Raw genomic sequence first — 21,337 nt, forward strand, 5'->3', positions numbered from 1 at the left:
GTTTGGGTCGACGTATTTGTGTGAGAAGACATTCTCGGTTATGAACTCAAATAAGAGCCGTGTGAGGACACGGCTAACGGACTCTCACTTACGAGACATGTTGTGCATCAATACCACTGCCTTTGCGCCAGACCCTGCCTATGTGCTGAAGTCCAGATCTCAGTATCACCATCACATTAATGCAGATAAGTCATTTGTCATTTACAATAAGTCTCTGAATAAATTTTGTTTTTAAGATCAAAATCAGTCATAAATTCAGACAAGTTTTCAGTTTTCACTCCAGAGTAATCAACATTTAGAGTTACTAATGTCAAATGAGCCCTGCACTTGTTGATATGACTATTACTTGCTCATTTCTGTTATTTTATTTAAAGATTCTGTAAATATTGAACTGCCATGGCGAGATATTTTTTGTTTCAAATGTAATTTGAGCTCAAGAGTACAATTACTTCTGTTTAACATTTAGAAACAAGTTAGTGTTAAAAAAGTGAAGTGATTATTCAATTGCATCTGATATGCATGTTTCAAATTAACCAAAAGACATGCTTAAGATAACTGAAATTAAAATAAAAAGGCAAATGTGAAACACAGAATGGCTTGCTGAAATTTGTTTAAATATATTGCTGTTCTATGTAAAGAACGTCCACCAAGGTCGGCCCCCCTACATTTTTAACACACCAAATCTGGCCCCCTTTGCAAAACGTTTGAACACCCCTGCCCTATGGGATTGGCTAAGATACACAATAATTTTAAATTCATAATAGAAATGTATATATATTTTTGCTCTTCAATTTACACAATGACTGTGAAGCTTGCTGTCTTCTTTTATCTTATCGTTTAATTCAGCAGTCTTCTTTGTGTTGCTGACTGACCCAGTCTGAGAGATGGAGTAAAGAGTAAAGGATCAGGAAAGCTTGGTGGGGTTTTGGGTAAGGGTGCACCGATTTATCATCGCCGATCTTTTATTTTTTCCAGATGGGGACTGTTTTTTAATTTTTTTATTTTCTAAATCCACCACATAAACACTATACATTATACATTACATAGCATGTAATGCATTATAAAAGGTTTGGAAGCTTCAAAGTTTTTGTCAGGTGTTTACACATTAACACTTTGTAAATGTGTATTATGATATTGGAATGTCCATTAGACTATGCCAAGGAAAAGTGGATAATGCTTTTAGTTGTTTTAAAAATTTTTCATTCTGTGAACGATAGTTTAATATTTTTCCATTTCTGCTTTCAAGGCTAAAACAATTCCACCATTTACCGGGCTGGTTAGCCTGATCGCTTATCTGAGCAATACTATTATAAACACCAATTATACACTCAATTGTGTCATTGAATACACAATTGAATGGTATTGTAATTATTTTAATCTCTTACAAATTTACTTAAAATTCATAATCTCAGAACGTTTTTTGATTTTACAGCAACCATTAAACAGGGGCATGTACACTTATCTTATCCACTTATGTTTCTGTTTTGTCATTTTTATTACAATTGGACAACCAGCCAGTCAGAAAATGGACTTGCAGCAAAACAATTTTGACCCAATCGGTCCATGAATGATTCAGTCCAGTTTGATGCAATTCACTGTCTGAAAAAAGACATTTTTAAACCATGTTACTCACCACCTTCAAAAGGCAGTAGTTTGTTTAGCACAAATCAACATCTGTAGAGGATATTGTTAAATCTTTACCTCAGATTTAACCATTTTGTGATGAAAACATGGTTTAATTTAGCTTTGAGACATAAATGGATATTATCATTCTCCAGAGGAAATAATCAGGAACAAAATGTGTATGTAACGTTATTTGCTTAAAGAACAGATATTGATTACGTGTAAATTAAAGTCAAAAATACTTTACTGAAGCGAAAAATAAATTAAGGACATTGCATCCGAAGATTAACTAAATGATCAAAGGTCATGTAGATGCAAAGGGGTGATCTAGGTTTGTAAGGTCGTTTAACCCTTGTGTTTACAAATGGGGTCCAACCGACCCCACACCCGTATCACTTTTACCATCTGCCTCAGTCCTCGTACGTTTGCCTCAGTCCTCGTACGCAGAAGGGTTAAAATGGTAACTAAGGGATCCTGGCCAGCCACAAAACCACCACACTGTCATCACCAGGCTGAGTGTATAGTCTGTGCCAAGTATTTTAATAAATTATTTACAACAAATAAGCAAAAGCATGAAAATTTTAACTTGCTTCATCCAGAGTCAGAAATAATGCTTGGTAAAAGAGTGTGTGTGAATGCCAGCTCGGTCTCGCACACAGAACAATGCCAGAGTGTTATTGTACAAGATAAATAGAAATGAAATGAAGCAGTCACTTAGGAACAGATAGCTGTAACAAATGGTCAGAACAGTTCATCATTTGCTGCAGGTTCCCAGTTACTCAGGCTTATCTGCATATTGGGAAAAGAAAAATAGACTAAAGTAGATAAAGGAGGGGGAAAAAAGGAGGAAGGATAGAGATGTGTGCGCAGGTGTGCTCTTCCTCAGAAACTCCCTAACAGAACCGTTTAAAAATTCACCCAGCTGTACTTTTTTGATTTCAGGTTTTCTGTTGTTGACATGATCTTCCTTGCTCAACTTTGCCTTAAAAACGTGTCACCACGTTACCTTCCCCTCAGCTGCAAGACAGCTGCAGAGTCATGTGTGCCTGTGTGTGTGTGTTCATGGCACAGGTGGAGCTGACAGCAGGCAGAGGCACAAAAACAAGGTTTAAAACTTGGCAAGGCTTGAGGAATCTGTACCAAATGGGGCCGCTATTACACACACGCATGGAGAGGGAGAGGTTTACCTTCTATGGAGCTCCCTGTTTCAGGCATATCCTCTTTTATTAGAAAATTCCAGTTTTTCAGAGATTCTGCTACTCTTGCCCAGATGCATTTGATATCAAAGATCTATTTTTTTTCTCGAGGCTTTAGGGACTCACTTCACTGGTCTTTATTTATATTACTTCCAGTGTTGGCTTTGAGTGTTGGATGGAACATAATTTTCAGATTGATTTTCCTGACTTTTTTAATTCTGGGTGATTGACAAAGCCGATCTTATCCAGTTATCTTTTCTGCCACCAAGGACCTGAGAGAGGGCTGCGTTTCACAATAGTCTGCCTACTGTTGCCAACTTTGCATAATTTTGGCTGTACCTAGTACAGAAACAAATCTGTGCAAGCAAGGCTTCAGGCTTCTTCTTAAATATCAGTTGTCGTCCAGAAAACTGCAATTGGTGCACCCCTGCTTTCGAACACCAATAGTAACACACGTCTGTAACACAGGAGAACAAGTTGCTGCCCTTAAAACAAAATTGAGCACTTAAAAAAATTGCAGATGTTCTTGCCTGCTTTGCAGGTTTTTCCTGTGTTCTCTCCATCTGCTGGCGGCTACATGTGTTCACTCGTGTGCGAACGCACCTGACTGAGCGCATGTGAGCATTGGTGACACAGTCCAGCTTTAGTCAACTTTGGTGTTGACACTTTTGAAAATTTGTAATGAGCTTGCGCTAGCTGAGCAAGTGGTGTGGGATAGCATGGTGCGCGTATTGTTGCTTGCAGTTCAGCAATGAGTCATGTAGACGAGCAACTGCATAGGGACAGAAGTTGCTAACGATGTTATGATCTTATCAACCATAAAGGCTGATAAGATCAATAACCTTAACTTTGAACTCTAGAGTTACCATATGTCGTGATCTTCTTGGCGGGGTTGGTTGTCCCCCTGGACAATAGCAGAGAAAACGCTGACATCTGAGATTTGTGCTGTATTTTGAGGGTGCTTTTTAGAATTCATGTCAATATTTTTGGACGTTTCACACACTTGCACAGCTACGTTGTTGTGTCCTGGTTTCTGAATTCTCTTGCATTAGAATAGGTTTAAAAAATCTCTACATTACTGGGGCTGCATTGGGTTTTCATATTTTCTAAGGTGTATGAGCCAAGCTGTTTCTCACACAAGCACAAATTGTCATGTTTCAAAAATAGGCTGTCATTTAAAAAAAATATATTATTTTTTTTTGTGTCTAAAACAACTTTTGGGAAGAAAACGTTTTATTTCGCCAAAATCACTTTTCACAAAAATAAAAAAAAATGACTTGGACCATTATTTTAGGAAAATGTATTTTGTCTGCTCTCTGAATTCATGGATCATAGGTAAAAGAAATCGGCAAAGATCTGCTTATGTGGTAAATAGCATATTGTGATCATTGACAACTATACGCACACTTGTGGCAGACTTGTTCCCATAAGAGCATATACCCAAGACATGCAGCTTGAAGGCAATACCACAAAAATAACTTGATTATATGCAGATTGTTGTCTTTGAAGATAGTAGTTAAATTAATCGCCTTCTCATTACTCTGGCAATAATCAATTTAAACAACTCTGGTAATGCTAAAACAGAAAAAGTTAAGTGTGACTTGAATGTCAGTGAGAGAGGGGAGAAGAAAAAAAAAATAGTATATGTACACTTCTGGTTTCAGAAGTGATGATTAACTTTATGTATTCCAGAATAAAGTGACCTAATTTCTTCCTTGAAAAAGTTTGCTATAAATTAAAGATAACTGACAAGATAACTTGCACAATACAATGGTAGATGGACACAATTCTCTTGCCTGCCTCCTCTGCAACACTTGGAATCATTTCAGAAACTGATTTTATCAGACATTTGAGTAATTTTGGCATTTCTTACCTCGACTCAATTTTTGCTTCCACAACGCCCAACATTATCATACCACAAATGCATTTTCCTCTCTCCTCTATTGTCCACAAAAGAGGATATAAATAAATTTTATTTATTTATTTATTATTCTGGTACAATGAAGCTACAAGCTAAATGTGGATTTTTGTGATTCTCCTCCATAATTTCCCAATGGACCACAGTGGATAAATTAGTTAAAATTGATTTCCTGTAAAGTATCTGACATTGTTTTGCTTCCATTTCCTGTCATACTCTTGACATTCACTGACTGGACCGCATTAGGCAACACTGGCCTGTTTATTCCCTCTATGTGCCTATGATTGTATGTCAGTGGGCATGAGTGTTCACTAATGAATGGGCATAACTTGGATGATGAATTCAAATCAGAGCAAACATGTTATTTCATCTCAATGAGAATGTATGACAGTGTGCCCTCCAGGGAAGTGCGTGCATTGAAAGCTTATTGAGTTCTGATTGCTCCCTAATCACAGCGCTGGCATTGTGCAGCCGTCCATTACAAACACACATGCACACACACCACATGTGCACGCACACACACATCTGTGGCTTTGTGTTGAAGCAGACATTGATAAAAGACAAATGACGGAGTCATATGCAGAAATTGGTAGTCGCATCTAAAATACTCTATTGGTGTATTTAACATTTGCATAAGTCGCCTAATCTGATCTGACCTCTGGCTCAAAGTATTTAGTAATATTTCAAAACACTTACTTACTTACTTAGTTTTTTTTTTTTTTTTTTTACTTTACAGGAATTGGATACTCAAATGCAGAACTTTGAACTCTAGAAAGTTGGTTGTAGGCATCTGATTTGGTTTTTTAAACATAAATGCATTTAGAGACTTAAAAAATTAACTGGAATAATTAAATTAAAGTTAGGGTCAGGACCCCACTGTGGCTTATAAAAGACAAAGGGATCTTAATGTGTTCTCTATTGAACTAAAAAAAAAAACCTTTATGTTCCATGTCTTGCTATAATAGTAATATGAAGTATGCAAAAGGACTTGTAACACTCAAAGCGACAAATGTACAAAGGAGGATGGACACTAACTTTAAACGCGAGAACAAAACCTTTAAAATCTGAAAACGGAATGGTTGTGCAGTGAGATTAAAATGTGTGAAAATTCTTTTTTTTTTTTTTTAAGTCATTTCAGTGATATTCTGGAATGACTGGTCAAACCTATTATTCAAACAGATGTTTCAATGGACCATGTGAGAAGGATAACATCATTCATAATATTAGGTTCGATTTTTGAGACAGGACATTAAAGACCTCATACACTTTCTACTTACAGAATAACACTTCAAGTCAAAAATGTCACCAAGTTTCTAAGGTTTGGCTCAATGGTTGAACACAATGCACAAGATGTTGCTGTTCAACCTTTGTAATCTCAATTGCAAGTAATTGTTTCATTACTGCTGTTTAACTGATCACGCATTTTTACTTTTGCGCAGATTACAACTCTGTGGATCTAAATATTAAAATTGAGATCATCAGGTGAAAAATCAGGTTCAATTCTACGTTTTAGAGCAGTGGTTCTAAACCTTTTTTGAGGTACCAAACCCACCAGTTTCATATGCACATTCACTGAACCCTTCTGTAGTGATAAATAAAATGACTTTTTTCCCCCAAATTCAAGACATAGGGCTGACCCAACTACAGTCTGGTTGGGTCAAAATATATAGTCAGTGTTTTCAGCAAAGTTGAGCTGACTGTCCGGGTACGACCCAAGGTATTTAAAATTTGCCACAGTTTCAACAGGTTGGCCATCGAGAGAAACTGGAACCACTTGTTTATATAATTTAATTAGCTCTACATTTGTAAGAGAATGAAAAATTAATAATAAATAATAAAGACTTTGTGGTATTCTGATTTAGTAATGTAATTATATTAGTTGTGTTACCACCTCCACGCCACTAGAGGCAGTAGCAACCCCGAAAAGATGCGACTAAGGAGCAGATTTGGAAGTACACCGAAAGCTACAGAATTTGGTTAAAAAAAAAAAAGGTGAGCTTTGCTGAAGTAATTAAAGACACAAGTTCAAATCCTTGATGAGAGTGGAGCTACTTCAATCAGTGCTCCTCCGCAGCACTTATTAGCTAAGCAATGTAACGTGATCCTCTGCAGCAAGTGATGGCAAAGCGGGGCGCGTCATCACGACTTTACACAAGTGTGTCTTTACCTCAGCGGCAGAGGCTCCACCGAACCCCTGAGACCGACTCATCGAACCCCTAGGGTTCGATCGAACCCAGGTTAAGAACCACTGGTGTAGAGCGAATGTGTGTAAAATGATAAGTACAACCTCAGGACTGACTCCTTTGCTAAAACCTAGTACAATCTGATGTGAATACATTAGAAATCCAAAAGGGTCTTGAACAGTTTAAGCAAAAGAGGAAGCCCTTGGGGCAACTGGAGTTTCAAATTAATGAGCAGAGTGGAAATGTGTTACGTTACCATTTAAAGACGGACGGTGAATAAGGAAGTGGGCAAAGTGAAGTTGAATCATTGCTATCAGTTTTACAGGACAGTCACTGTACGAGTCTCAGGGGAAACAATGGAACTCAACTTTATGTTGTGAAGCACTTAACTGAATTGGCCGATTGTTTATATACCTCACCGGGTTACACTGTGGGGCCACACATCTCTGCCACTGCTACTTTGTGGCTTAGAAAACTCGTGAAGCCGTTGTAGACAATATGCAAGAAATAATTACACTTTATTTTCACAGTTTGAAATGTGAGATTGCCACTGAACTTAGGTGTTGTTTTGCACACGGGTTGACTTTGTTTGTTTCCCCCCCCCCCTCCCGCCCCCAAGATCCTTTGACTATACCATAGAAATGTCCTTTGTTGGCTTTCTGTGCCTTGACTATAGTGTTTTCAAAGTGCATTTTGCAGTCGGTACTCTTTTTGATCAAACGCTTATCTTTGTGCCTTTTTAGATTGTCTTGATCAAGCATACGTTTTTCACAGGATCCTGGATGTTTGGATGATACTGTATGATGTAAGGTTGGCTCAAGAATTCCTCAGCTTGTTCTATTTGCAAATGAGAAATGAAACATGCTCAATTATCCCTCTCCTAAGATGACAATTTGTTTTTAATGACTTTACTACGTATGGATTTAAAGCCATATGAATGCTACTATGTACAGATGACCATCGCTGTGGCAGATGTTGAAGATATGAATAATCAGGAGAATCATAATTTTGAAGGTCATGAAAACAATGAAATACAGAAACCCTATTTTCATTTAATTTAAAAAAGAATGCAAAAATGCATTAGTTTAGTATAAAAATGTACTTATTAAAAATGTATCTTCAGTTGATTCAGGCTGATTTGTGTGCCATCAAATAAAGCTGATGACTGTAATATTTCCTTTTTAATTAACAGCATAATTACTGCAATAAACACAATTTGGGATGCAGAAATGCCACACTAGTTTTAAAATTCAACCTTGAAATGTATGGAATACGTTTCACATGTATGCCAGTATTAATCTTTTTGAAAGGAAATATTTACATTTACATAAATGGGTTAACTACAGTATAAAACCTTTTCCTGTATTTGCTGCTGTGTCCTGGAACATTTGCATTTTGATTGTGGAGTAGTTCAACCAGATTTTTACAGCTTCTTTTGAACTTTTTTAACCCTTGAAAAATAACACAAACCTGTCTTCAACTCTTCTTTTTTCAAGATTCTCTTTATGCATCCCATTTTAAAACATCTAAAATATGTTCTCAGCCTTGTATTGGAAGGGCAAATGGTTGAAAATCAGTTTTGCAGCATTATATTTTCAGGCACCAGTAGAGTGGGATGTGATGATTAAAATACACATTTTGTTTCCCTGCTTTTTTTTCTTTTATTTTCTCTGCATTGAGTTATACAGAAATTAACTCTGCAGAGTTTGAACTGGGGGTTGGTTTTGTGAAAAAACGTTAAATTTGTAATTGAACTAAATTTCCCTTTAACTATTAGATTGCAAACATCAATAGCATCATTACATCTTGATCTGTAGCAATTTTGTCTAGAATTGGAAACTGACCCACAAACCTCAACACACACCCATCATCATTCCATGTTAGAAACCCTGGGACCTTGAACAAGCCACTGGCTTGTTAGGTAGAGGTAATTAATCATGTAAATTGCATCCTCCCGTCTCACCCCTGGGACAGATGGAGGGTCTTGTGTTTGCATTTAGGTAGGAGTTCAGCATCACATGCATAGTGATTAGAATGAGGTTGGCATATTAAAAAGTGCTGCACTCTAGATTAGTCAGACATAGCTCTGCTTTATTTTTGCGAGAGGGCATTTGCACTTAGTTTTACTGGCCAGGCCTCTCTATCTTGCCACAAAGTTTTCCAACTGTAGCACAAATTGCAGTATTTGTGCAAAGAGTGGAAAATGTTGGTTATTTTGTGAAGTTCAACCTTCCACACTTTAGTTGCCTTGGGTTGTTTGTGGCCTCTACCAGTTGAAAATGTTCTGATTTTTCCCAGGTTCCTTTGCTTCCATTTTATTTCAAACTGTTTCTATCAAACTTGGAGTACATGTGAATAAATATGCATAAATAAATAAAAAATGCATAAATGTCTTTACTGTCCACCATTCCTTAATCGCTGTCATAAAGATTCAGAACGCTTGTAATTTAGATTTTACTTGGCTTTTAAGTGCTAAACAAGAGATAAGGATTTTCAAATTTATAATTTCTTTCATGGATCATGTACTTGCTCGCATAACACATTGTAATTAAATTTTACATAGGCTGAACAGAGGAAAAGAAAATATCACTATCAATTACAAATCTGCTCATTCCATGAACTCAAAGAAACTTAACTTGTTAAGTCTGTCATTTTAATGAGAAATGCATTTGTTCATCTGTCATTTCGTTGCTTTAATACAAAACTGCATTCTTGCTCTGCAGTTTATATTTATACTAAAACACTTTACAGTGAACTGTAATCACTGTTGTACTGGTACAATGTAAATTACCTTTGCACAAAAATCAAGTCACACTTGAAGAGTTACTGTTATCTAACGTGAAGAAAACAATATGTACATAGTCTGGCACTATAAAACCAAGCTAAATTTAAAGTAACATGAATTCATCTTTCTCACCATTCTGATACTTGGCTTAAAGAATAAAAATAAGTGCTTCTACAAAGTATTTATCTCATCGGGGGTGCGCACATTTATGGAACCAGGTTATGTTTTTTTTTTTTTTTTTAATATATAAAATCAGTGTCATATTGTCAAGACGGTGACAGTTCAAATATGTAAACAAAAAATAACTTAGAAATGGCTTCATTTTATAAATATTGTTTTGATATTTGATTGTGCCATTTAATCATGATAAACTTAAAGATGGGCTTTATTTTTCTTGCTGTGAATGATACTTTGAGCAAGAGTCTGAGCGTTCCAAGCACATTTTCATTAACCTCACTGCAACAGCATGAGATGAAAGCAGCAATTTCCCTGAGCATCTGCTTAGTGCTACTGGCTGAAAAAGTGCTGTCTGGTGCATGCACAGGTTATCACTCATGTGCAATCCAGGATATGAGGAAATATAGACAATTTGTTGTTAATGTGGTGTTTAATCAGCTCAGGACAGACAAGGGAAGGAAAATGCAAAGAGGAAATTATGAATCAGGAAGCCGAGAAGGAAGGACGCTGTAAGAGACGGGACATGTCTCAAGGCTTGCATCATCATCCACGAGGATGCGTTTTCCTCCCTCTCTTTACTGCAGCAGATGGCCTTGGTTTTTAATCATGATGTGTGTGCGCGTGCTTGCGTGCGCGTCCCTGTATTAGCAGTGTAAGCATTCACCTGACTATTGTTAGCATAGAAATGTGGAGAATTTCTGCATTGGTGACGAATTAGGCATTTTTGTGACTGGACTTTTTTTTTATTTGTTGGTTACATTAAACTAGTTGGCTGCACAGTGGCGCAGTTGGTAGAGCTGTTGCCTTGCAGCAAGAAGGTTCTGGGTTCGATTCCCGGCCCCGGTCTTTCTGCATGGAGTTTGCATGTTCTCCCTGTGCATGCGTGGGTTTTCTCCGGGTACTCCGGTTTCCTCCCACAGTCCAAAAACATGACTGTCAGGTTTATTGGACTCTCCATATTGTCCCTAGGTGTGTGTGCATGGTTGTTTGTCCTGTGTGTCTCTGTGTTGCCCTGCGACAGTCTGGCAACCTGTCCAGGGTGAACCCTGCCTCTCGCCCGGTACGTTAGCTGGAGATGGGCACCAGCACCCCTGCCGACCCCACTAAGGGACAAGGGTGGATAGAAAATGAATGGATAGATGGATGGATACATTAAACTAGCAATAGTTTTCAGCACTGCTTTAAAGCTTTTTGTTGTTTTTAAAAAGATTAAGAGGTCAATTTTTTTTTTTTTATTGCTGGATTGTAAAGTTTTTTTTCGATGACCTGTTATATTTATTTTGGATCAATAATCTTCAAAACCTTTCAGTTTGGCAGGTGATTGTTGAGCGCATTAACAGCTGCGTTATACTGTTCAGTCGTATCAAGGAAGCCTTTTAAATGGCTGTTTGATTGTATCTAGGCTGCTGCAGCTTGTGTGACAGTGACACTGTCGGTCTTGTTATGACTCTCACGTTTGGAATGACAGTGATGACCATTAAATCCCTTTTAAAATGAAAATAATTAGCTAGCACATTGTCAGCTGTATACTAGCAATGGTGGGCATATAGCACAAGTTAATGTTGCACACAGGTGATCGTCAGTAAAATCTCTGAGGCACACAAGCACAGCTTGAGTGTAATAAAGCCATCTCATAAAACGATGATCGCACACAAGTTGTAACCAAGAATATCATGTTGATATTTGCTGTCGCCCAGCCAAATTCAATTGACTTCAGTTAATTTTCATTTGTATAGTTCTAATTCACAAGAAAAAAGTCACCCTATAGTAATGTACAGTGTGTACAGTCCAGTGTTTGAGACAGATTTGAATATGTTATCGTTGAGTATGTTATCCATTAAATTGTATTGCATAACCGACCTTTGCAGCAATCACTCCAATCTGAATAATCATGTGGTTTCTGTAGGAAGGAACAACTTCCTTTTTACAGGAAGACAGCTCCAGTAGGACCAAGCTCCTTATGAGTGGGCATGTCCCTTAACTGACTGGATGCACTGCAGCACATTCATGCTAAATAATCTGCATTTCAGCCTAACACAATGCAATAGAGACTCTGAAATGTTTAATTTTGTAAATTGGATATGAAAAGCCGAAAACGGTCTTACTACTTTGGTACTTCCAGTTTTAAGCATTTTCTATCTACATCTCATAAGAAGCAGTTTTCATATTTTGTTATTGGAAACAGGAACTTTTGCAGTGAGGATTGTGATTCATTATTACAAGAGGTGTGCCGATCGATCGGTCACCGATCATAATCAGCCGATTTTCGTGAAAAAGTGCATAATCGGTGATCGGCTATCATTAGCTCTTGTCGCCAATACCGATCACCTGCGTCTCATTTTGCAGCCTGCCTGTGCAGCTGGTCTCCTCTTTCCTTCTCTCTGCGCAAAYGCGCAGCAGCAAATTCTAAGCGATGTGGTACTATAACGCACTGAGTGAATGGGGAGGTTTGCGTGTTGCGGCGGAAAATTGAAGCATGTCAAAATGCATCAACACGAAGCTAATACGACATAAAAACAATGCCATACTTGACGGAGTTTGGCTACATCGCGGCTCACTGCAGTAAAAAAGACATATGGAGGATCAGACAGTAGGTAAAGCAGTGCACAGCTACAAACACTCACCCGGATTATTAGCATGACGGTCAGAAAGCTAAACAAATAACCCGCAAAATTATTTAAGTCTTCGAGCTGTGATGTAAGACGCTGGTTCTGCTCTTGTTGTTGAACCGCTGCTATGCGCTATAGGTAGTAATATTTCACAGACGGAGCGCCGCTTCTGCTCCACCTGGTAGTGACTCTCACACCGAACCTCTGCTTAAAGCTGCAGCATCTAACCTAAAAAAAATACATTTTACATACATATTAAAACTTTCGCTGTCCTAACATGAGACAGATAATCTCTAAAAACATGATCGATCTCCTCCCTGTTCTGCATTATTACTCCGCTCAGTCAGAAACAGCCACTCAGAACTAGCAGTGATCAGCTAGCCGCCATGCTATCAGGAATTTTTCATTCAGTAACTCTGGATTGTTTATTGTAATGGAACYTGTATTTGCCTTTGAATGTTTTACACTTGAATTTTTTGGCAATGTTGAGAGGTTTTATTTTGGCTCTTTGCATTATTTAGCCTCTTCAGAGCCTTCATATGTTATCAGTCTGTTAAAGATAGTATTACCGATAGCAGTACAATTTGCAGAATGCCTGTTTTGTTTAGTTTTCTTCTTGGAAAAAGTTATTAAAAACAAGTTTTCCACATAATGTAACCGGTAGTGAATATGATAAAAAAATAGTAATAATTATGTGATCGGTATCGGTGATTGACCCTCATGGGTGATCGGTATCGGCAGGAAAAAATCTGATAGGCACTTCTCTAATTATTACGTATTATAACGATTAACTCTGACTTATTTAAACCCTCAAAGCTCTTATTATGCTAGGAAGCTTGCTACATTTGCTGTTGTAAATTTTTTTCCACTACTGGTTTTATGAGTTGAATGATAAATATGTTGGTAAAATATAAGTATGTTGGAAAACATAACTTTATGTCGTGTGCTACTCTTTAATGTTACTGGTCCACTGAAGTTTCCTACTGGAATAACGGTAAGAATCTGTTTGTGGGTCTCAGATTGTTTGCAGAATCAGATGAACTGTGTAACAACCCAACACATTCTTCAGTAGTTTTTATTGTAAGCTTTACTGATGTTGCAAAGTAGGCAAAATGGACTTCAAGTTTTGTTTCAATATTTTATTGGATAATATTACCTGCGGCAATATTGTTTTGATTTCTTTCACTTAAACGAGGAAGATTCATATTAAAACATAGAGAAGTTACAGGTCTGCCAACGCCTTTCATGTTTCATTTCCGGCATGAATCAGACTCCGAAATAACAACCATACATTCACTACAGATGTCGACTGTATAATAAAACAAGCCTTTCCATACTGTTCAAATGTAGATACACACCTGCCAGACTTGTGGATGCCAGCGTGTTTTAACCCGGAGGCTCTTCTGGCAAGAGAGCAGAACATACGGAGAGAGAGGAAGAGACGGGGAGATGGAGTCGGAGAAAAACAAGAGTGGAAGATGGAAAGCAAGCCAGGTGCAGCATAGAAAAAAAAGAAAGCAAAGCCAAAAAGGATGATTTCATAAAACCAGGAAAATATTGTGGAGAGATGGATAGCGTGCGCAATGCAGAAAATTAAAGGTAGAAAGCAAAAATAGTTTAAGCACAAAGGTGACCCTGAGCTAAGCTGCATTTCTTTGTATGAGATAAAGAAAGAAGGAATTCTTCAAAAAGAGAGAACAAGCACCGATAAAATATAGAGTGGGAGAGATAAAAAGAGCTAATGATGAATAGTACAGTTGTATGCTGCTGACCCTGGGATGATGTGAGCTCTTTCAGTCTGGCACAGTTTCATCCCAGAAAGACAGATGTCCAGGACAACGGCCAGCTACACACATCTAAAAAGAAACTGTGTGTTTGCAGTACTCTGAAAAGTAGGGTTATGTCAATATGTCAATTTAAACCAGTACTATTTTTATTTTTTTAAATAAAACATTTGATAAGTTATAAAATAAAGATTTTAGTATTTGGTATTAAAAGATCACAATATGTGCACCAGTCCACAAGTAGTGGAAAAAGTAAAGTTCTAAAAAGTTTATCGTGTATTTTTGTATTTGCTCGTCATGAGCGAATGCATTTAACAATCTCCTTCAACCACAAATGCAACCACAAGAGTTCAGGAGCGTCACTACCACTTTACCACACAGAAGAACTGACATTTTTTGAGTATTTTTTTTTCTCTTGTAATATAGGCTCAATTGAACTTCAAGTCAACTTCTCTCTTCAAGGCTCTTCAAGCGCTTGTATCCTCTTGTTTTGTCAAACGTTTCATCAATGGATTTGAGTTCATGGCCTCTTGAATGCTAGCTTTTGCTCAGTCTTTAGCATTGCAGGCCTCCTGAAATGCTTTGAATACTCCATCAGCCAGGGTTGTGTTTAAGGTCAAATTTGACATGTTAAACATTGTGATACATTTTCTCTACTCACAGAAGTTTCTTTCAATAATTGTTACCCAAAGGCAGCGTATTGTGTTCCCCCGAAACGTTAAGAGCTTCCACGACAGCCGCATTCACATGGCATTTTAAGTTTTTAACTATTATGAAGATTATGACTGAGTTGTTTTATGATATGAGGGAATAAAAAAAATCTCCAATTTTACAGACACCACTTGAACTCTGTGCAGGGAATGCTTAATTTTAAGTGTGGTCGGTGCTATTCGTTATAGCATTTGTTTTCTTCTGATAAGAATGACGTCATAATTTCTTGATATTGGGTTGATGATTATCTGATGGATTATTATTTAGTTACTACCCGGTTGTGCTAGTTGTATTCCAAAAACTCCCTACAAGAATTGAAAGGAAAGCTTTTGAACTAAGCACTCAAGATGCATTCAAACACTTAAATAGAAAGGGTGTCAGTCTGACACCCATTCCAGGCATTTTTCCTTCCGTCTGCTTTGGTCATGTCAGTGCACTCAGACACCTCTTCCTTGATGGATACCTTACCAGCTGTGGTCTCCAGGGCCCCCCTTCTCTCCACCATGGTTTTTACTCCTCATCAAGCCAGCACTATGTCTCCTTGTCTACCTTCTTGTACTCTGCTGCTAGGATCTCTAGGGCTTTCTTCCTCCTCCTCGGCTGTTGGCTCTCTTCCACGTTTTTGCTTCTCATAGCTCTCCTCCTCCTCGCTCCGCTTTCTCATACTACCTGAAAGAGAGCACAAGAAACCCCGCCTGCCCCATCTGTCACAGATCCTTCAGCCTATATCATCGTTTCTCATGGATTGCCCATCTTGACACTGAGATTTGCTCGTCTCAGACGATCTCTGCGGAGGCTGTCGCGCTACGCTGAAACTCAACAAAACAGAGTAAAATAAATAAATCTGCAAAATAAGAAACAGAACCACAAGTAGCCAAGTTTTCACTCGCGCTGTTGAATTTAACAACGTACTGTATTTCACAGGGGTAACGTCTTTGAAAGACGAGCGGAACAAAGTGCATGTAAGTGTATGTGGGGAAACCATATCGCTAAAAGGGACATAGTTTTATTGAGCTTTGACAAACATAAAAGCAATAAAAGTAGAAATCCTGAAAGTACCAGGAGATTGGTTAAATGGCTGGTGACAGTTTAATGAGACCATAACCCTCATATACACAGATGAGCGAGGAAGACAGCCTCAGTGCAGACAGATGGGTGGAGAGTCTTGCTTCCTGCCTCCTTATTTTGTTCATATCTGCCCCACTTTTGTGCCTAAAAGTCCCTCTTTGAGCTACTTTGAACAAGTGGTCAGCAGAGAATTACAGGGGAGTACCCATCTGTTATCCATCCCTTCTATCAATTTCTCTCTCCCTCTCCTCAGTCCCTCATAACTCTCTCGGCCAAATGAGTTTCACTTCTATCCAGCCAGCAGCTCTATTCTGCCCAGCTAAAGTCTCATCATCATTATCCCTCTCTTTCCGTTTAGGCCCTATTTCATTTTGCCCCCCATCTGTCCATCTTCTATTTTCTCCTTTGTCTCCGTGTCTTTTCTCCACTCTTTTTGTGTCTTGTGCCAGGTCTTCATCCAGAGTACCAGCTGCAACCCCTGCAGCACTACCTTCTCTCCTCTGCCAAGCTGTGGGTCATTTTTTTGTAATGAGAGATGGAATGGCAGAGGAGGAGAAAAAAAGAAGCTAAAAAACAGAGATGTGTATGAAGGATTGCATTTTCTTTTGGTGACTAAATCTCCAGCATAAATATCAGCATGGAAACATGGAAGAGTGAAACTCAAAGGGTGGGGATATTTAAAATAGACTCTTTTGAATTTTATTTCATCTTATAATGGGATCCCCTCATCAAAAAAGATACTTGGAGTGTTGATTTGATTCCTACGTTTTTGAAGATTCCGTAAATCTACCTTGGCAGCCATTCGGGGTGCCTAAGTGCTCCTTCAGACTAGTTGGCAGCAATTAGCAAACACCTGGTGCATCTGCTGAGTTCCTTCTACAAACTACTGGGTACACCACTGGTAAAAGCCAACAGAGGAGCAATGTAATGACTTCCTGAAGGCAGAGTATCAGAAAGAGAAGCATCTTAAAGAGACAAGAAGCCCAATTTCAAGGCATTAAATTACAAAGTCAGTTTTTTTTTAAAGTCATGTTTGGCATACACAGCATTTCTATACAAACTGAAGATAACATGGTTACTTGGCACTATGTGCCTGGAAGATGCATACTACTGCCCCTTTAACGCAAGTATAAGACGAGACACTTTTCAAGCTTCTGTGATCAAATGATGGTGAAATGTTGCAAAAAGGAGCTGGAAGCAGTTGTTTGTCTGTGTTACATACATTTTTTATCTTTGCCTTGATCTATAAGTCTCTAGCATCACTGAATGTTGTTTCAACTTTCAGAACACTGATTCTTCTGTTTTTCCGAGAAACACTGGAAAACAGCTGGAAAACATTTTTGTGCATTGTCAATACATAGCATAATTACATTAAGTACATAAACAATATTGAAGCATAAAATATCATCAACATTCTAAAACAGTAGATACTCACACACAGTTGCATCTCTGTCCTCATCACGGACATCAGAACGTTCCGGAAGAGTCTGATTGACACAAATGTGACTCATTCTGTGGAAATAAATGTACAATTAAAAAAATATTGTAGCAAATATATCGCTTTCTCAAAAATACATAAGTAAATAAGTTAAAATAATTCTCAACCAACCATTATACAGTCGGGAATCAACGCAGTGATTATACATACAGGCTTCATGACTTCGTCCTCATATCCGTCCTCCGTCCGCCATTTTGTAGATCTTTACTGCGTTCCACACTCTGCCTTGCTGTACTGCGTTATAACAAAATAAATAAAATAACGGGAAGATCAGTTTTCCTTACAAATATGCGAGTGTTCACTATTCACTAAATGTGAAATCATAACTTACTGAATTTCTCTCCTTCCTGGTGGACTCCGTAAGAGCTCCTCGGCACGGCGGTCTGAGGTCTGGCTGGTACGGCTTGGCCATTTTTCAGGTCTGAAAAAAATCAAAGATGATGCGAGTATTTTTAAGAATTCAGAACATCACATGTAATAGAGATTGCAATACAAAATCTCACCCTACACTTGTTTCGGCATTAAGAAAACGACAGACCGCTTTCTGTAAGAAACAAACAAAGCAACTGGCCCCGCTCCACATGTTATTTATAAAAGCTTTCTTACAGTGAGTTCGGTCTTGTTGGACCGCCGCGGTGTCATCTGTCGTTTTCCGCCGGAACATTGCTTAATATCAAAACGATACTGAAAAGGTAACTCCGTGAAATAGGACTTTCCACCATTTCACACAACGCACCGGTTTTTTCGTTCATGTTGGGTGTAGGCAGTTGGCACTCGTTACCACCAGTGCAAATCTTCCTCTGGAGTTTAATGGCGGCTGCTTGACCGACTATGAAAGCGCATTACTGCCACCAACTGGACTGGAGTGTTAAATGAAAGTTGACAGAAAAAAATACATTCTAAAAGTTATTTTTTTCAAAAGTTACGTGACAGTATATTTTATTTTTATTATAATTAATTGCTAAAATGTTTTTAGATGTATATGTTTATTTACTCAATTCTACTTTGAGCTGTCTCCTATTTAGTTCATACATAATCTGCGAGTTATATTTAGTGCTTAACTAACACAACTTTAAAAGAAGAATACAAATGTTATACTCTATCAGAAGGTATCACAAACTTTCAACCATTTTGTTCTTCAATTTAAACTTAATACTGAAAAATCTGTAGTTTCTTAAGTCCTGCATTGTGATGTGGAATGACCACTACCACTCCAATATAGCATGACTCTGGGTCTTTAAAGCAATCAGGGAACATTAACATTAGTTTGAATATTATTCACAAAAATACTTTATGTACAATGAACCCCTCTGGAACATGTTTTTATTATTTTTGATTAAGTTATGCAATTCCTCCCATCACAAGATAAATCTTCAGATAGGAGGAATGTCAAAGTAAGATCATGTTTAACAAAAGTCTATTGTATGTAATCATGCATATTCTTCYTTTATATCATCAATTCAACCAAAACTAAGTTTTTCAGTGCTCCTAACACACATGTAATACATATTTTAATGGATAAGATATTGTTTTAATATTCTTTCTCCAAACATACTTCTTTATGGTGAACAGAAGGTAAAAAGGGTTAGCTACAAAATGAATAAGAGTCAAAAGGTGGTGCTCAACAGTTGATTTGCATTTGCATGGCTCTCAGCAACTTCATTTAAATACGAAAACCTCTGCTAGGCACAAAGGGAAAGGGGTGAATACTGACACACAGCGTTTTTGACCATTTTTGGCAGTGCTCGACTGACAAAAACTTCTTGCCGAAAGCCCTCAATCTCCATGCGCACGGCAGAACAAGGTGTCAATAGTTGTCGAAAATCCAATTTTTCGTCCTGTGTAAGATACTCCTCATCAAAATAACGCTGGCCCATTGCAAATTGCTTTATTTGTGAATGAAGTATTTTAATATTTATAAATTATATGTACATAAGAGGGCCCTTGAATTTGTTGTTGAGCAATGGCTCCATGTCAAACCTAATGATTTACAATGTTTATGTAGAGCAACGCAGTAGGCCACTGGGGCTGGACATCATCTTTTCTATTCCCAGTAAAGGAGGTCTTTTATGAGTAATTATGAGTTTTTACTTCTGTTTAGTCAGGAAATCCAAACCAAAGCTGGTCTGTGGTGATAACAGAACCCCGTGTTTTTTTTTTTTTTATATTGTGACATTATAGCTAATTTTAATCGAATGCAACTTTGCATTGCTTTAAGGTTGCTAATTTTCTGATGACAAAGTTTCTATTAATTTGGACTGTGAGTCCCCTCTTTTATAGACCAAGCAAAAGACAAATTTAAGAGCTTTATTCCAAGCAGCAAATGCTCATGTTGACAGTGACATATGTTGAGACTTTCTGGAAYGTTGAGACCATCTTTGTGTGCTTGGATACTCATCGAAATGAATTCAWCAATTCATTGATCTTGGGGACTGGTAAAGAAAKACATTTTTAATTACAGGCATATTGCCAAAACGAATGCCTGTAATACACAATCATGAATAATTAGGACCAGTTGGCAGGATGCTGCAAACCCTCTTAGAAAATTGTTCAGCTGAACTTTTTTTCTTTTCTGGGAAATACCAAAGTAACACAACAGATCTAATGTATTCTCACAGCATGACACTATATAATAAATTACAAGATTACGCAGTTTTCTGCTACCTGCAACATATGTTGTTTTTGAATGCATGAATATAAAATAGCCCTGAAAATAGATAGCTTTGTGTTTTTGCATCATTCCTAGAACTTAACATAGTTTTCTTCTTGCTTTACACACCGATTATTCTTTACTGACATGCATAGCTCAACAGTCCACCAGACATCAACTAGTCAGCTTAAATGTGAAACGAATGTGACCTTTTTTACCCAGTTGACAATGTGTCATTTGACATTTAATGAAATTTTCTCTTTAATTCAAAGGCGGAGTGCTGTTACTCTGTGGAAAGTTGCGGGGTAAATGCTCTAAAAAAATTTTAAGCAACTTGGACCTTCAGTGGCGTTACAAGCAAGGAATAGTGACTTTTGGGGCGTCACAGATATCCAAATGTAACTCAGACTGTTGATGCCTCTGTGTTATATGATATTACATGGGAATTTCTGGTATCTGAGTTCTGACTCTTTCTCTACCAATCATGTTACTGGGAAAGTATGGTTATTAAAATACTTGGATCCCTGATGTGCACCGGTATCTCTAGAGGTGAGTGTAATGCCCAGACTGTTGGTTTGCAACAACCCAATAGCATATTTTTTTATTTGGGCCTGCCATAGCAATGCATATGAGAGCATAACTGCTGCTGACAGCATTTACGCTAGCATTAGCATTTTGACGAATTTTAGCTTATACGCTAATTTTARCATATTGAATGGAGTAAGTCCATGTTGGTTAGCATGCTTGTGATCCTCCACATGCTACTTAGTAAATGTAAGATGAGCAGTATTTTAAAAGGACTTAAGCTTTATAAGCAGTAATATTATTGATTAATTTGGTGTTTAAAGAAGAGCAGTAGAAATCTTATGGTTATTGTTCCAAAAAAAATATTTGTTGTTAATCTGTTTCTAAGAGATGAACACATTTTCTGGAAACAAAGTGCCACAATGTAAACATCTGATTTTTACTATTGCAAAATTTACAGACTGTAAATTTCTTGTGTCTAGGAAGATAAGCAGTATTTTAAATAACTTATTTGTTGTTTAAAGAAGAGCAGTAGAAATCTTATGTTTTTCTTGAACAATAACCATATTTGTTATTAAACTGTTGCTAAGAGATGAGCATGTCTCCCGGT

The 21,337-nt window shown here is 37.6% G+C and overlaps 1 protein-coding gene and 1 long non-coding RNA gene across 4 annotated transcripts in view; one reads left to right on the forward strand and one right to left on the reverse strand.

Moving 5' to 3' along the window:
• Positions 1–21,337, forward strand: part of LOC103462454 (zeta-sarcoglycan-like) — a 295,105-nt gene that overhangs the window by 142,160 nt on the left and 131,608 nt on the right. The window lies entirely within an intron of this gene.
• On the reverse strand, positions 17,269–18,417 carry LOC103469636 (uncharacterized). Its single transcript, XR_534385.2, has 5 exons — positions 18,159–18,417; positions 17,884–17,973; positions 17,703–17,786; positions 17,494–17,566; positions 17,269–17,381 (listed from the first exon to the last, which is right to left on the reverse strand). It is a non-coding gene; the product is annotated as an uncharacterized LOC103469636 (long non-coding RNA).

This window comes from Poecilia reticulata, linkage group LG1 (genome assembly GCF_000633615.1).
Source record: "Poecilia reticulata strain Guanapo linkage group LG1, Guppy_female_1.0+MT, whole genome shotgun sequence".
In the NCBI taxonomy this organism is placed as follows: Eukaryota; Metazoa; Chordata; class Actinopteri; order Cyprinodontiformes; family Poeciliidae; genus Poecilia; species Poecilia reticulata.